Below are 17,402 nucleotides of genomic sequence, written 5' to 3'. Positions count from 1 at the left end.
GAAGACATGAGCAAGCATCATACAAATTTAGAAGATGAGATTACTTTAGAATTGCTTTCTTTCCCTGTTTCCCGTTCCTGTCCTCCCCCCCACTACAGCCCCTTCAATGACAGCAAATGTGCCGGCAGCCGGGCCATCCGTCTGGGGCCTTGTTGGTCTGTGTTGGAGGGCAGATGCCACACAAAAAATGGTGGTGAGTATTGGAGTGGGCATCTGGCCAAGGCTCTTCTGGTCTTCTTCGGAGTCTCGCTTTGAGCTAGCTCCTCTGCCCGCCTGTCTTTCTGCTGCGCTAGTCCAGGTCTGCTTCAACCCCACATGCCCCAACAAGAAGAGAAGCTGCCTTGGGGGAAACAGACTCTATGGCAAACACTCTTCATGACTTGTGGGGCACTGGTAGAATTTGTACCTGCATATGCACATATGGACAAAGAAATCAGATAAATGTCTACTTTCCTATGTTCATTTTTTTCAACAAATGTATAAAATCATTAATACAGAATAACTTTCAAACATAATCTGGAGGGGGGGAAACAAGAAACCTCACCCCTTTTCAACCATCACCATTTTATCCATATATTCAAGAACGATCATAACATTCTTAAGAAGCACCTCTGAATCTCATGATATTAATCCAAATATAAATGCAGATTTTGAAGGATGAATTTAACCTTTCCACAAAAGCTGAACTTTCAATAGGAATGAGCTGGGAAAAGGAGGGCTTTTTTTAACCTTCATGATTAAATCTGAGAATGATGGATATACTGCAGCTCTTTCCTGAGATCCTCTTAATTGCACTTCAAATAAAGCCTGGTCGGTCCAGATATAATCTGGAGGATGAACTCTCTTCTAAAGCACTGCTACTTTATCACTTAGGAAAAGAAGACTGTGCCTTGTCAGTTAGCTTAGAATATAAACGTGGCACCTCTTTCTTTGTTTAATTTCCGTTATGGAGGTTGCTGTGGTGACACTGCAGTCTGTAAGGGTGTTGAGATGCCATTGGGAAGACATTTGGGACAGGTGTGACTAGAACATCAGAACTGTAACTACAACTTACTACTGTTAAATATTTATTTTATTAAAATAATTTATATCCCACCTTTCAAGATACACATATTTTCAACGTGACTTACAGGTAGCATTAAATTACAAATTCTAAAAATGCAATAAATAATATTAAAAAGTCATCAGGATCATTCCCATAAAGTGATTGATGGCAGATTATCCTGGGGGCAGGGAGGGGAAAGTCCAGTTGGCTATTATTTGTGATAACGAGATGTACAGTTTAGGTAGCACAACACAGCAAAAGAAGACCAATTCCAGGGGGAATTTCTGGAAAAAAAAAAAACTTGAACATTCCCACAGTATAGGCTTCGTTGAACAGCCTTTCCTAACCTTGGGTCCTGAAATGGTATTGGACTACAACTCCCATCATCCCTAGCCAGCAGTACCAGTGATTAGGGATGATGGGAACTGAAGTGCAACAATATCTGGGGAGCCAAGGTTGGGAAAGGCTGCTGGAGTCTTCATTTTAAGTATCTGAGTGAGAAGCTATTAAAAAGGCACGGCTTTGTTTTGCTTATAGTGAGGCCTGTGGCAAGAATATTGTTGCACATAGTCCTAAAGAACAAATTAAGGCTGAGCAGTCATTTCATGCAAATCTTAGGATCCTGCCATTTTGGAGGAGGAATCAGTGGCCCCTCAGTTTCTAAAGCAGCATGACAATGTGCGAAACTTTTCCCTCGCTTCCATGTCAGAGCAGCTGTTGGGTGTTGAAATGGGGGAGGCTAATAACGAAGGGGCCGTGACCCCAAGAAAGAGCACTCCAGATAAGCACCTGGAACAAGGTGCTAATTGGATAGCAGGGAAACATAAATTGGGAGCGAGCGCAGAGGGGGTGTGCAGGGCACCACTGTGCGCAGGAAAGGTCACGGAAAGTCCCCAATTCTCTGTAATCCCAAACAAAGCCATTCTGAACTATATTTAACTAGAGTGACATCATCACAATGAGAAAGGGTAAGCAAGCTGAGATTCCAGCAAGCATAGGATACGTCTGACGTCAGTGGCTTCTGCATCCAGACTTCAAGGCTACCGTCTTGTGATAAATGTAAGAACGGGTTCTACTTACAGCAAAGTGTGGGAGCCATTCAATGTGGGCAACAGTTCCTGCTGCTAATTGGCTTTCCCTGTTAATACATTGAACAACAGCTATCAATAGAGTAAGTAGACTAACACCCCAGAGGACAGGATCACACTTCAAAACGACCTTGACAAATGAGAGAACTGGGCAAAAACAAACAAGATGAATTTTAACAGGGAGAAATGTAAAGTATTGCACTTGGGGGGGGGGGAAATGAGAGGCACAAATACAAGATGGGTGACACCTGGCTTGAGAGCAGTACATGTGAAAAGGATCTAGGAGTCTTGGTTGACCACAAACTTGACATGAGCCAACAGTGTGACGCGGCAGCTAAAAAAGCCAATGCAATTCTGGGCTGCATCAATAGGAGTATAGCATCCAGATCAAGGGAAGTAATAGTGCCACTGTATTCTGCTCTGGTCAGACCTCACCTGGAGTACTGTGTCCAGTTCTGGGCACCACAGTTCAAGAAGGACACTGACAAACTGGAACGTGTCCAGAGGAGGGCAACCAAAATGGTCAAAGGCCTGGAAACGATGCCTTATGAGGAACGGCTAAGGGAGCTGGGCATGTTTAGCCTGGAGAAGAGGAGGTTAAGGGGTGATATGATAGCCATGTTCAAATATATAAAAGGATGTCACATAGAGGAGGGAGAAAGGTTGTTTTCTGCTGCTCCAGAGAAGCGGACACGGAGCAATGGATCCAAACTACAAGAAAGAAGATTCCACCTAAACATTAGGAAGAACTTCCTGACAGTAAGAGCTGTTTGACAGTGGAATTTGCTGCCAAGGAGTGTGGTGGAGTCTCCTGCTTTGGAGGTCTTTAAGCAGAGGCTTGACAACCATATGTCAGGAGTGCTCTGATGGTGTTTCCTGCTTGGCAGGGGGTTGGACTCGATGGCCCTTGTGGTCTCTTCCAACTCTAGGATTCTATGATTCTAGACTGGGGCTTCCAGCTTCCTTGAAATTATCCCAAGTTCCCTGGTTTATTGGCCTGACAGCATCCACAGGTATCGTTGGATCAGGTGCTTGTCAGGTAGCCAGATCACAAGTATCTGCATTCTGCAAGTTAAATGCTGTTTGATTGTGAACATTGTTGATTTGCACAACTCACGCAAGGAGATCGGTGCCAGCAGGGGCAGTGGGATGAGATGATGAGCAAATTCTTGGCTTGCATGTCCTGCATCTTCCAGGTTGGAGGGCCTATTCCTAGAGGAAACATAGAACTGTAGAGTTGGAAGGGAACCCAAGGGTCATCTAGCCCAACCCCCTGCCGTGCTTGAACCCACAATCTTGAGAGTAAGAGTTTCATGCTCTACCAGAGCTGTGCCCAAAGACCTCCCCGAATCCACAGCCTTAGCTCAGTAGCAGAGCGCATGCTCTGGAAGCAAAGGATCCCTGGTTTAGTCCCTGACATCTTCAGTAGGACTGAAGAGCCTTTTCCAGTTACTGTATACACTATTGAGCTAGCTAGGCCAGTGCTATAACTGGTTTGAGACACTTTCCTATGTCCAGCCACTAAAGGGAGCTGTAGCCACAGAAGTCGCAGTGTTCACCCCCACCCCTTCTCTCCCCCTTTCCCTTTCTTAGATTTTGTTCTCCCCCTGCCTTCTTCTTCTATTTTACCCATGGGCTGCCTTGCCTCTTCTTTTGGGAGATGGTGGTGGCTGCAAGGCCAGACTACCTTAACAGTTTGCAATGAATGCTTAATTGACCTCAGGATCTGCTCCCTTTCACCCTGGCATGCACCCAGCTCCAGCTGCAGCTCCAGTCACTGGCTGAAGGCAACCTGAGTTGGAAACCAAAGACCAGCTTGGCATCCTGCAGTGCCCCCACCCCCATGTCCAGACTCAACAAACTGGGGGGGGGGACAGGGCTGTTTTCTTTCAGTGGTGGGGATAGAAGAGCTTTCAAGCTGTTGTCCTTTGAAATTAAATATTGTCTGTTGAAGAAGACAGGGTTGGCGGACAGGCATAATTCCTTGTGCTATGCATAAACAGAGCATTTCCCTCCATAGTGCTGAACTCTTCTTGACCCAAGAGGAAAAGACTTACCCCACCATCATTTTCATTAAAAACCCGCAGGGAAGCTGAGAAGACTGTAAACATCCTCTGCAATATAAACAGCAGTGCAGTTGACATGAAGGTTTTGCGCAAGAATGTTAATGTGCATCTTTTCCTTTTAACAGGAAAGCAATTTTTAAAAACCCCAATTTTTTCAAAGATGGAAGGTCCCTCACCCTGTGGCCATATTGTTTATTTAGCTAACTCAGTCTTCATAGTGCATATTATATACTAAGTCTTAGTAACTAGCATATTTCGGGGGGGGGGGCGGGGGGCAGAAGACAAGGGGCAACACGGTGCCAAACACAGTGTCGGGGTCCTCCTCAAGTTGTCACTGCCCTATGTGGGATGTAATCCACTGGAGCAGTCAAGTACAGCATTCCTTGTTTCGCTAGAGTGGACATGCAAGGGAATGTTTGGTCCAGCCAGTCAAACTTCCTGTTACACCTGCTGGCGCATCCTTCCTTTGCATATTACCAGTGGGTGGGCGTGACCTTTCCAGACCTGGTAAAAGGCCAAGTCGCGCTGCCACCTCCTCTTCCTCTTCCTCTCAGCCAGCAGTCCCTGGGTTATCTCCCATATGGGGTAAACCTATTTGTACTTATTTATAACATTAAGCCTAAAGCGTGCCTTCAGGGATCACACTGTGCTCTGCCTGATCGTGGGTAAAACTACTTTCTGTTACTTATGAATAAGACTGTTGTGTCTTTATTCTTTTAGAAGGGAATTAAGGAGTTGTGTTTCCTTTGGGAAATGAGGCACAACAGAGACTGTGGTGTCTTTCTGATACACATATATACAACCTGAGCCTGGAATGGAGGGGGTCACAGCATTAACACCCCAAAAGTGTCCTGGTTCTCCCATAGCTGAGTGCTGGATTCATCTCCTGGCTGCTAGAGACTCCCCAAGATACCTGATCCCTGCTTCCAAGTCAGTCTCCAGCAGTCCTTTCTCCCAGGGCCTACTCATTCGTATCCAGCCACCGCTCCTCAGTGTCCTGCCAGTCTCAGACAGCAAGAGACCAGGGATTTTCTCAGCTGGGTGCAACATAAGCCATAGAAGGCTTCCTACCATATCAACCTGACCTGCCTGTATGTGCGGGAGAAGTCCTACTCATGGTGTTACCACTACAGGGAATTTTAGCAGTGGGGAAAGGACATTCTCTGTGGTTGTCCCCCACCTCTGGCATAATCTCCTCTCTGAGATGCATCTCGTACCATGTCATTAGCTTATTGAGGGCAGGTGAAGATGCACCTCCTTGGGAAGGGATGAAGCTTACTGATATGAGCCGCTCTGTCAGAAATCATGCATCTCCCTGTTTTAATGGATTATTAGTACTGATTCTCTTGCCCACCTAGCAGTTTGAAAGCATGTCAAGTGCAAGTAGATAAATAGGTACTGTTCCAGCGGGAAGGTAAACGGCATTTCCATGCGCTGCTCTGGTTCACCAGAAGCGGCTTAGTCATGCTGGCCACATGACCCAGAAGCTGTCTACGGACAAATGCCGGCTCCCTTGGCCTATAGAGCAAGATGAGCGCTGCAACCCTAGGGTTGTCCACGACTGGACCTAATGGTCAGGGGTTCCTTTACCTTTACTAGTGCTGATTGTTCTGTTATTGGTTTCAATAGTTTAGTCTGCATCTATTTGATTTTAAAGTCATTGATATTGATTTTAATGATGTATATGCTCTCATTTTCATGACATATATTCTTCCTCATGGCGAAGGGCAGGATATAAATATCACAAATGAATAAATAATGCATACACTGGATGGGGAGCGATCATTACTGGGATCACAGAAGGCAGGGAGGCAATGATTATTGCGATCCCCTGCTGTAGAACTGAGGAGACTCTCCTCGGAAGTTGTTATTTGCATTGTGAGGAAACCCCGAATTCACACCAATGGCTGCTGCAGTTGCTCATATAACACTTCAAACTGACGTACTAAATGGTGCAAAGTAAAATCAATGCATATAATGCAAAATAGGTTGAAATACTGGTTCCAGTTACAACATGCAGAGATGTTGTAACATGCAGTTACAACATGCAGTGATGAGGTAAAAATATAAATGCAGTTAAGCCTTGATCAGGAAAGGCTTGGGTCAAGAAGAAAGTTTTTAGCAGGTGCTGAAACATGCACATTTGATGCTTCAAAAGCAGGCATCTGTCTGAGGTTGCATGCTCAGTCTGTGCAAGTAAAGCATGGCACATTCAGAACACATCAAACTTTTAAAATACAGTATTGCTTCTGTTTAGTACTTCAGCTTTCCTGGCAGAGAGATAACATTTTTTTGGTGGGGAAGTGTCACTTGCTCCACTTCTATGTGTCAGGGAGTAGATAAAGACATAATACTGGGGCCAGGGAAAAAACAGTAAACAGAGTTGCCACCAAAACGTTGACTAAGTCAAATGCAAAATGAATATGGTTTTTTTTCCTCAGACAAAAATTAGTATGGTAGAGAAATTTCAGCAATCTTTTCAGAAGTCTTTGACTTCCCTCGTTTCTACATTATGCTCGGTGTTGCTCGGGTTTTACTAGTATGTTGCCTAATTCTGTAACTTCTCCAATTTTTTGATATCAAGTTCCAAGCGTACAGAATCCATTGCTTGTTCGTCTCCTTCGCTGAAAGAACTGCTGAAGATCAAGGGCCACAACAGAACTAATAGGATTGCAAGAATGTGCTGGGGTGGCTGGTGGTGCTATGGATGCCTTTCTTATTCCAGCCAAAACAATCTGGAATGCATTTGCAGGAAGAGATATAATAAGCAGGAGAAATGGCAGCAAAGGAAGACCAGCATGTCTTGCTGTATCTGCTAACATGGTAGGTAACCACGGTGGAATCTACACACATATAAAAAATGTTTTGGGGAAAAAATATTGAATTTCCCATAGCTCACTGTCACCATCTAGTGTCACATTTGTATAGTGCACTTTACAACATACTTAAACATACTTAAAACATTTTATTTGCAGCTGAGTCCCATGTCCTCCCTCAAAAAATCAGATGCCACTGCTTTTGAAATCTCTGGGGAAATTCTGAAGCCTCTGAGGAAACCTCTGTTTTCAACATTGCCTGTTGCACAGCACAACGTGACATAAAGATATCCCAGAACTGAATGCCTTCTTCGACCCAGTTTCTATTTAAATAAAGACAATGCCACAAAGAATAAAAGAAACCAAACAACTGGCTGCCGTCCATACTGCAAAGGGAAATAAAGACTCGCTATATACTCTGGAGGAGTCCTTTATTAGGACTTGACAAAAATGGGTTACTAGCCTTGAATGTGAAAACACAGAAGACAAGGAGTGTGTGGGATTAGCATCCATCTTGCTGGTGCTTTTCATGAGGAAAGGCTGGAGGGGGGAGAAGAGCATGACAAATAAAATATTCCCAAATGCTTTCAGCACTCATTGGACAGAAATAATTCACAACAGAGCTCAGTTCAGCTCTGCGCAAGGAAGGGGAATTGATATTCAACAATTTTGATTCTTTGAAAAAGGCTCTTTAAGTATCTGTCGAGTTCAAAAAGACCATGTGCTAAATATAAACCTTTCAAGCAACCTAAGAAAAGGAGCAGCCAGAGACCTTGTAGACTAGAAAAAGATGCGGACTGGTATACGGAGAGCAGGTTGTCACAACTGCTCTGTGCTATGAGGTAAAACCTGCGCTGCTAAATCCCCACTTGCTTTTGAATCTAGAGGTGGGATCCCAGCTGCCTCAAAAGGTTTTGTGGCTTTCGATAATTTTCGACCTTCCACTGTCTGGTTGATGAGGTGAAAAATAACTACAGAATATTTCATCTAGAGCTGGCTATGAAAGAACTGGCATTCAGTGGACCTGAAACGAACCAGAGCTGCAGTTTCTGAGCATGCATATCAGCCTACATGAAGAAGATCAGGAGCAGGCAAGCACCTGGGGTGACATTACCTGTAGCCTCAGACCCATTAGCGGCAACAACCACCCATCTAACAGGTATTGTATTTTATGCTCATTCCTGCCTCCCAAAAACATTATTTTTTTCTGATTTTCTTCAAAAGAGATAAAAAAATTCCTTCCAGTAGCACCTTAGAGACCAACTAAGTTAGTTCTTGGTATGAGCTTTCGTGTGCATGCACACTTCTTCAGATGAACATGCATGCACACGAAAGCTCATACCAAGAACTAACTTAGTTGGTCTCTAAGGTGCTACTGGAAGGAATTTTTTTATTTTGACTATGGCAGACCAACACGGCTACCTATCTGTAATTCAAAAGAGATGTTCCACTGAAATCATGTGTAGGCAAACGAAGGCCTGGGGGCCCAATTGCCTTCTCAATCCGGCCCACGGATGGTCTGGGAATCAGTGTGTTTTTACCTGAGTAGAATGTGTGCTTTTATTTAAATTGCATCTCTGGGTTATTTGTGGGGCATAGGAATTGGTTCATTTCCCCCCACCAAAAAAATATAATCCGGCCCACCACAAGGTCTGAGGGACAGTGGACCGGCCCCCTGCTGAAAAAGTTTGCTGACCCCTGACTTAAATCCAGAGGCAATGCTTCCTTCAGTGCTAGAGATAGTGCGCAACTGGTGCAGAATTAACAAAGCACAATAATTATAGATGAACGAGGAAGAAATCCTGGAGTTTCCAGTCAGGAATTTGTACTTTTCCAAAACTCTAAATGACAAATGATGCTTAATCTGTTTCTGAAACAGGTCTGGGCCAAAAAAGTTGTGGCATTACATGTATGCATGCATGTATTCATTTATATTGATTGCTACCCGGAGGGGGGGGGGTGACTGATAATGAGGCTTAAGTCTGTGGCAGAGCGGGACATCATAAATCAATTTGAAATGGCAAACATCCAAATGAAAGTGGATTGTTAAGCATTCAGAGCTCTTCGGTGTGTTAAATAATGTTAACAAAATTGCAACATTCCAGTGTGTTTATGTTCATTGACCAGAATACTGGGAACAAGCTAAGAGCAGGTTTACTTTTTACTGCCCAATTTTATATAGCTTCCACATCTCTCCATACCTCTAAGTCAGGCTTCCTCAACCTCGGCCCTCCAGATGTTTTTGGCCTACAACGCCCATGATCCCTAGCTAGAAGGACCAGTGGTCAGGGATGATGGGAATTGCAGTCTCAAAACATCTGGAGGGCTGAGGTTGAGGAAGCCTGCTCTAAGTCAGTGAAGAGGCTAGGGATATATATATATGGCTATATGTGTGTGGGGGGGGGAGAGATATACAGGAGAATACATACATATTAGACACACACGCCTTTTTTTAAAAAAAAAAAGAAAACTAGCAGATCAAGGAAAGGAACTGGAATATCATTGAAGAAAGCAGGCCTCTACTTTAAAAAAAAAAAACTCCTCCAGGTCTTTGTTCCAAAGTACACCTTTAAATTTTATAAAAAGGTCAAACTAGGCATGCATGTTTGCATTGGGCGATGGGGGGGGGGTAAGAACAAAATTGCATCAGCTGGGAGGGGTAACAAGGAATGAGATCCAAGAAGACGGGGAGGGGAGGGACTATAACTTTTCTTCCCTCCAATGCTGTTGAAGAAAATACCTCTTCTGAAGTTTGTATGAGCTTTTAGGGGAAATTCCTCATTAGCACCAAAGGGGATTTCGTCTAAATGCAAATACTAGCTTCAATCTGCAGGAGAGTAAAGGGTTGCATTCTTCTTAATGCCTGCTTTGATCCTGTTAATTGTCACCTGATGCAGTATGTATTTTAGGAAAAATCTACATTTTAGATGCAAAGACACCTTTTAACATCACATCTAATTTGGCTCTAAATCAACACTGCCAGATGTTTTGTCCTTTTCTTTTTCTTGTAAAGTTTTCCATTAATAAATCAAGATATTCTGCCCCGCTTTCTTTCTTCCACATAAGGTTTCCATGAAAGGCTAGCTCAGGATCTGACCATTTTCTTTAATCATGCTCTCCCTCTTTGGTGTAACATGCACGTATAAATACACATGGCTAAGGCTGTGTTTACATAGTAGTAACTGCTGTTGATTTTCTTACAGCAAGTTCTTCTATTGAACTGAACATATTGTTTGAAATAGCGGCTGCATATGGGACTGATGACTTAGTGGAATTAATGGATAGACTTATACCTGGGAGATGTATTCATAGGTTCTTCTGCTCATGGACTCATTGTGTTGACTTGGACAAGCCCTTATCTATCAGCCTCAGGCCCCCAGTTGTCAAGTTAGAATAACTGTGGCTCTCAAATGGCTCAATAAACTTCCTGTTATTGCTGTCTACCTGGGGCTGCAAAACACGCTTTGTGGGGCAGTTGACCTGACAGGCAGATGGTGGGATGTGTTCATTTTGGTGGGCCCTAGGTTGTGTAGCTCAATTTATATGGTGCATTTAAGTTCAAATGTAATGTCACATGGAAATTGGGAGTTGGCACTGGGGGTAACTGCGGCAGTGGGAAGTATTACTGAGAAATGAACAAATGAAGGTGGGACCATCTCAATGCATTTTCAATTTCATTTTCAATCCTAGATCTACCCCGTTCAGCATTCTGCTTCAAAACATGATCATCCGTTGCCTCCAAGAGACAAATTTATTTATTTTCCACTATCTTCATCATCAGAGGTATACAATCTCTGTACATAGGAGTAGCATTTGGCTAATAGCAATTGATAGACCCACCTTTCAGAGAAGACAGCCATCACAGGAGCCAACTCCTGAGGGCTGAGGGGTCTTCACCCACCCAATAAAATATCTGAGGTGGCCTGGCCATTTTCTGTGGGGTTTTTAATTCTACCTCATTGCTGCAGTCTATCTTCACTCTTTTATATCACAACCATAATACAATAATCTCTAATTATTTCTGTTGCTCATAGTTCAAATCCTGCTCGCCAATTCATCATATCTTTTGGGAGAGGTTCTTGAAGCTGCAGCATACATAGCATTTCCTTTTCCAGTTTTGAAAAGGGAACCTGCATGAGCTATGGATCACCATATTCTAATAGGAATGGTCTTAGGCTGATACACTTAAAAAGACCCTTCATTTCTCTAATGCCCTCAGCATTAATTACTCCCTAAATGGATTCTTAATCTAACCTTTAAGGGGAATTTTTTTTTAAGCAAGAGGATTAGTTTTGATCCCAAATTCCCTGTGAAAGGGGAGATCAGATGACTAAAGCACTTACAGAATCTAGGATTATTTCTGCTCTTGAAATATGAATACTGAATATGTATTCCCCCCTCTCCCCTCTTGCAATGGGCCTTCTATCGATGGATTATGGGATGGCTGCATGAATTAATTGTAATATTTTTTTCAAAAGCAGCCTCCCCCCACTCCAAATATATCCATTGTGCTGCGTATTCTTGTTGTTTGTCCTCACTCTTATTCTTTGTCCTCACTGCGGCCAGGCTCAGTTGCTCTCCTTGCCAGTTAATCCTGTTAGCAATGGCAAACCCTATTTGGCTTTGTTCATTGGTGACCGTGATATCATAGGGTTAGACCTAACACTGCTACAGTTATACAGAAGGATGCAGGTCGAGACATTCAGTAAGATTTAAATACTAGCATGGTAAATAAGGTGAAGGCCAGAGAAGGAAAAGAGGAAGAAGAGTATAGAAACAATAGAAAGTGTTCACAAGCACTTGTTGTTGTTTAGTTGTTTAGTCGTGTCCGACTCTTTGTGACCCCATGGACCAGAGCATGCCAGGCACTCCTGTCTTCCACTGCCTCCTGCAGTTTGGTCAAACTCATGTTCGTAGCTTCGAGAACACTGTCCAACCATCTCGTCCTCTGTCGTCCCCTTCTCCTTGTGCCCTCCATCTTTCCCAGCATCAGGGTCTTTTCCAGGGAGTCTTCTCTTCTCATGAGGTGGCCAAAGTATTGGAGCCTCAGCTTCACGATCTGTCCTTCCAGTGAGAACTCAGGGCTGATTTCCTTAAGAATGGATACGTTTGATCTTCTTGCAGTATTTATGACGTGAAATGAGGTAACTTAGCTCTAACTTCTAGGGCTCATTGAACCACTCCATCCAATTTCCTTTGGTTATAAACTGATTCTTCAGACACTGATTTTGAGATGAATCAATCAGGAATGTTTATGCTAATGGAGCCGCTCTTTAAAGTCTGGTGGTGAAACTGTTTTGTTGTTGATGTTTTATATTTGCAAGTAAACCTGATATGCATTCTAAATTGATGGCACAAGTTCCTTGCATCATTAAGCTTCGTTACATTCTCTGATGACAACTGGCAAGCGGCAGCCATTGCCAAGGATGGAATGGCAAACATATCGAATTACTTCTTTTTATATAGATGGTTAGCTAGACAGCTAGCTAGACAGATGGAAGAGCAAAGGTGACCATCACTGAAGATGAGCCACTGTCGGGCCAATTATGAAATCAAGCAGTTCCAAATGACTGCCAGGGAGTCTTCCAGTGGCATGACATGAACTTGGGGTGGCGGAATAATAGCAAATGGCCCAAACCAGCCATGTTACTTGTTTGCTGAGAGCTTGGAACTGATGCAAAGTGGAAGTATGCATCACTCGTATGTCCTGTGATCACTCTCCCACATTTTATATGAAGCGTTGAGACTTAAATATTTTCCCCAGAAAGATCTACACTCTCTCCCACACCTTGGGATGTATGAGAACAATGCATATCACCCCCAGGGGAACAGGCACATCTCCAGATTTTATTTTATTTTTACATTTAGAATCATGGGACAAGAATTGTGAGTCACTTGTGCTTACATGTCACATCACATATTCAGTCTTCTGCAGCAGGGTCCAGCCTTGGCATCTATCTTCAATGTCAAGAAACAGTCTGCAGGCATGCAAAGTAAGAATGAATGAATGAATGTACTCACAGAATCATAGAGTTGGAAGGGACCCCCAAGGGTCATCTAGTCCAACTCCCTGCAATGCAGGAATTTTAGCTAAAGCATCCATGACAGATGGCCACCCAGCCTCTGCTTAGAAACCTCCAGGGAAGGGCAGTCTACAGCCTTCCAGAGGAGTCCGGTCCACTGTCAAGCAGCTCTTACTGTCAGAAAGAAACATCTTCCTGATGTTTAGTTGGAATCTACTGTCTTTTAAGTTTGAATCCATTGGTTGATGTCCTACCCGTCTGGAACAGGAAAAAATACACTTGTTCCCTCTTCCATATGACAGCTCTTGAGACATAGGAGCCAACTCCTAGGGGCTGAGGTCAATAAAATATTTGAGGGGTCCAGGCCTCTCCAATGTTGATGGGCATTGTCATTCAACTAGTGTGTGCATCCCGTGTCATGTGGTTGATCATGAGGGGCCGGAATGTGACAACCGCTTTGTGAAGTACAGTGGTACCTCGGGTTACATACGCTTCAGGTTACAGACGCTTCAGGTTACAGACTCCACTAACCCAGAAATAGTACCTTGGGTTAAGAACTTTGCTTCAGGATGAGAACAGAAATCGAGGAGCGGTGGCGCGGTGGCAGCGGGAGGCCCCATTAACTAAAGTGGTGCTTCAGGTTAAGAACAGTTTCAGGTTAAGAACGGACCTCCAGAACGAATTAAGTACTTAACCTGTACACAGCAGGTTGCATTTCAACTGTTCACATGACTTTGAATTTTCCAACTTGTTGACCCCGAGATGGTTATCACCAATGGAGGCTAAGGCCCGAAAAAGACTCAATATCGAGGCCGGCTGGCCGAAATATTGGGAAATAATAGAAAAGATTGGAGACAATTGGAGGTTGCAGAGCTTGGAGAAATTAAAGAATAAGGTGCGAGATTGGTTACATTATGCGTAAATTCAAGAGGTTTTCAAACTGGATAAAAAAATAGGATTCCAGGTGGAGAAATCGAAACTAGAGGCAGAACTGCTTGAGCCAAAGACTAAAGTACTTTCGAGAATGTACAACTTGCTGCTTAAATGGAACACTCAGGATGAGACAGTTAAATCAGCCATGATAAAATGGGCTCAGGATATTGGGTATAACATCATGTTTGAGGACTGGGAAAGGTTATGGACCACCGGAATGAAATTCACGGCATGTAATGCCCTGAAGGAAAATATTATGAAAATGATATATAGGTGGTACATGACCCCAGTCAAGCTTGCAAAAATATATCACCTGTCTGATAACAAATGTTGGAAATGTAAGGAGGCTGAAGGGACATTCTTTCACCTCTGGTGGACTTGTCCAAGAGTGAAGGCCTTCTGGGAAATGATCTACAATGAGTTAAAAAAGGTATTTAAGTATACCTTTCCCAAGAAACCAGAGGCCTTCCTCTTGGGCATTGTTGGCCAGAAAGTGTTAAAGAAGGATAGAACTTTTTTTATGTATGCAACTACAGCAGCAAGAATACTCATCGCAAAATACTGGAAGACACAAGATTTGCCCACACTGGAAGAGTGGCAGACGCAATTGATGGATTACATGGAACTGGCTGAAATGACTGGCAGAATCCGAGATTTGGGAGAAGAAACAATGGAAGAAGACTGGAAAAAATTCAAGGACTATTTACAAAAACACTATAAGTTGTATGAATGTTAAGAATTTGCACGATTTGAAAACTTTAGCTTCAGCAACTAGATTTGGTGAACAGGAAACTAAGTTATAAGTAAGAAAATGTTGAAATTTAAAGTAATATTATGTTTAATTTAAGGTATAAGTAATTGATAAAAAGTACTTTAAATCCAGAAATACAATATTTGAAAGGTACAAAGTAAGGCATGAAACAAGGTAATAATTTGCTGATATCTTTATTGTAAAGAACGCAGGGTGAGGGAGATGCGGGGAAGTCCAGTTGGCTATGTAAAAATGTTTTGGAAAGTTGGATTCCTTCTTTCTTCTTTCTTTTTTTCTTTTATTTCTTTTTTATATTTCTTATATTCTGTGTATATCTCTGACTTTGTACCTGAAAAATGTAATAAAAATATTTTTTTTTTTAAATGAATTTTCCAACTTCTTGTGGGACGTCCTATACATAACCTTCATTTGAAACTATTCATCTGAAACCTTTTCAAACTGAAACTTGCACACATCCCTCACTACGTTCCTTTAAAATAATCTTCAAAAGATGCTTGGTTGGTTTTGCTAGTAGAAGAGAAATTAATTAGCACTTAATGACCATGCAGTCATATAATGGCAGCTGGCTTCTGCAGGGAGGGAAGCCACAACTTTTTTTGCTTGTAAAGAATGAATAGCTAGACAATGGTGCTGATTTAATTTTCACATTCAATAATTGGTTTTCCTGAATTTGGTCTGGTGTGGTTGCTAGAAGCAGGGGCCCTTTTCAAATTATACATCTATGATGACTTTCAGATGTTTTTCTTGTTCTTCAGGACAATGAAATATAGAAGGCTCTGTTTCACTAAGTGAAATTCTTTCTTTGCCTGCTTTGTGGCTCAAAAAGTGGAATTTTTTTATCTCCATTTGGACAAAACTTTCACTGGGTTTTTTTTCTTTAAAAAAGGCTCCATTGGCTAGCCCCCATGAAGTTGTCAACATAGCTCCCATCCCAAAGCCTTACAGACAGAAGAACATAGGCAGCATACCAGACGAGAGGAAAAACTAAGAGCAAACAAATAGGAAACAGTCAAGCAAACAGGATTCAGGGCAAGAGCAAGACAGAGTAAAAATCTGCCCGGATGGTGATTTCACCCTTGAAATCCCAGGCATGTCCGGGGAAATCCAGACATATGGCAACCCTAGTATATATGAAGTATATATACTCTTTAGCAGCTCTGAGCCCCCTGGAATCAAAAGGCTATATAAAACCACATTCATTGCTGCGGGCTCCCACAACAGTCGTGGCAACAGAGGAGTTGGGTGAAGGACATTGTCATCTCCCTCTTGTCCACCTGAGGAGTCCAAGTGACTCTTGGTCAGACCTACTTGGAATGGCACCTTCCTCCATGCCAGGGAAGAAGGGGTCAGGGAAGATCTACATCAGGAACGAGGCGGGAAGAAAGACTGACCTTAGGATCTGCTGCCCCAATGGACCCTGCCGCCTGAGGTAGTTGCCTCACCTTGCCCTGACTGTTGGCCTCATCCTCAATCTGAAATAAGTGTGTCACTGTCACTTAGTGTGCTCCTGGCTGGGTTATAAACTGAAGCTGCAGACATCACACAAGGCAATTGCCTCTGGCAGTTTGTTAATTTAGCATGAGAGTCATTCGGCTGCTTCCCCCCTTTTCCCACCTCTGTATTAACTCATACTAAGAGAGCGGATTTGTCATGAAGAAGCTTTGGGGTTTGACTTCTTGTACTCAGTGTTGTTACTATAGATCAGGCTTCCTCAACCTCAGCCCTCCAGATGTTTCGAGACACAATTCCCATCATCCCTGACCACTGGTCCTGCTAGCTAGGGATCATGGGAGTTGTAAGCCAAAAACATCTGAAGGACCAAAGTTAAGGAAGCCTGCTGTAGATTGTACCTAGTTCCAGGGGTGCCAGCACAATTTCCTGGGCCCAATGCTTTGAGCCCTCTGCCCCACCTGCCAAAGGGGGCACAGGTGTGTATTAATGGCTTTGTGGCATATGCAGATTTATGCCCCCCTTTGTGTGGACCTTGACAACTAAATACAATGTTTGACAGACAGAAGGTATGTTCAGGTGTGAATGGGTGCTGGGGCACCCTCCCAAAATTTTAAGTGTCTGTATCAGAATATTCTTGACTGAGGGCTGTATCCAGTTCTACCTCTGTGATAAGTTCATGATATATTACTTTCTTAGGTATACTAAATAAATATTAGAAATGTAGTTTAAACAATGTAATGCTTAGAAAAGCTTAGGGAGGAAGCAGGACGAGTGTACACACCATAGGTACACACAACACCTTTATCAAACCACCTTCAACTCACCAAAGAAGAAAGGACTACCATCTTCCCCTAATGTGTTGTTAAAACATATGAATATAAAAACTCATGGGGGGAATGAAAACAAAAACAAAGGGAGCAAACAAATGCCACTAGCTTCTTGCGCTGTGCATAAAGCAATTTGCGGGCACTAGGAAAAAAGAAGCATTTTGCTCCTCTTGTATGTTGTAGTTATGCTGACCATCACTACAAAGGAGCAGGTGGAGGTGGGTGGGCTCTTTTGCAGACAGGCTATTCTCTCTCTCTTCCTTTTCTATTTCCTACCTAGCGACATGACACCTGAGCTGTATAATTAAAGGACATTAGATTTGCTCTAATGAGCTCAGCCGGCCCCAAGCTTCTAGGTGCGCGCAAGCAGTCCGCTGCCG

The 17,402-nt window shown here is 43.1% G+C and overlaps 1 protein-coding gene across 1 annotated transcript in view; it reads left to right on the top strand.

Annotated features, from left to right (window-relative positions):
- Window positions 1-7,561: 7,561 nt before the first annotated feature.
- The window catches only part of SHISAL1 (shisa like 1), a gene marked incomplete at its 3' end in the record, with an annotated part of 176,696 nt that continues 166,855 nt past the window's right edge, over window positions 7,562-17,402 (top strand). Inside the window, exon 1 of the mRNA XM_082223338.1 lies at window positions 7,562-8,174. The remainder of the gene's footprint in view (window positions 8,175-17,402) is intronic.

Source organism: Podarcis vaucheri (genome assembly GCF_965113315.1).
Source record: "Podarcis vaucheri genome assembly, chromosome: 5".
NCBI lineage: Eukaryota > Metazoa > Chordata > Lepidosauria > Squamata > Lacertidae > Podarcis > Podarcis vaucheri.
The sequence above is the reverse complement of the archived record's forward strand: the minus strand, read 5'-3'. Positions and strand labels throughout refer to the sequence as shown.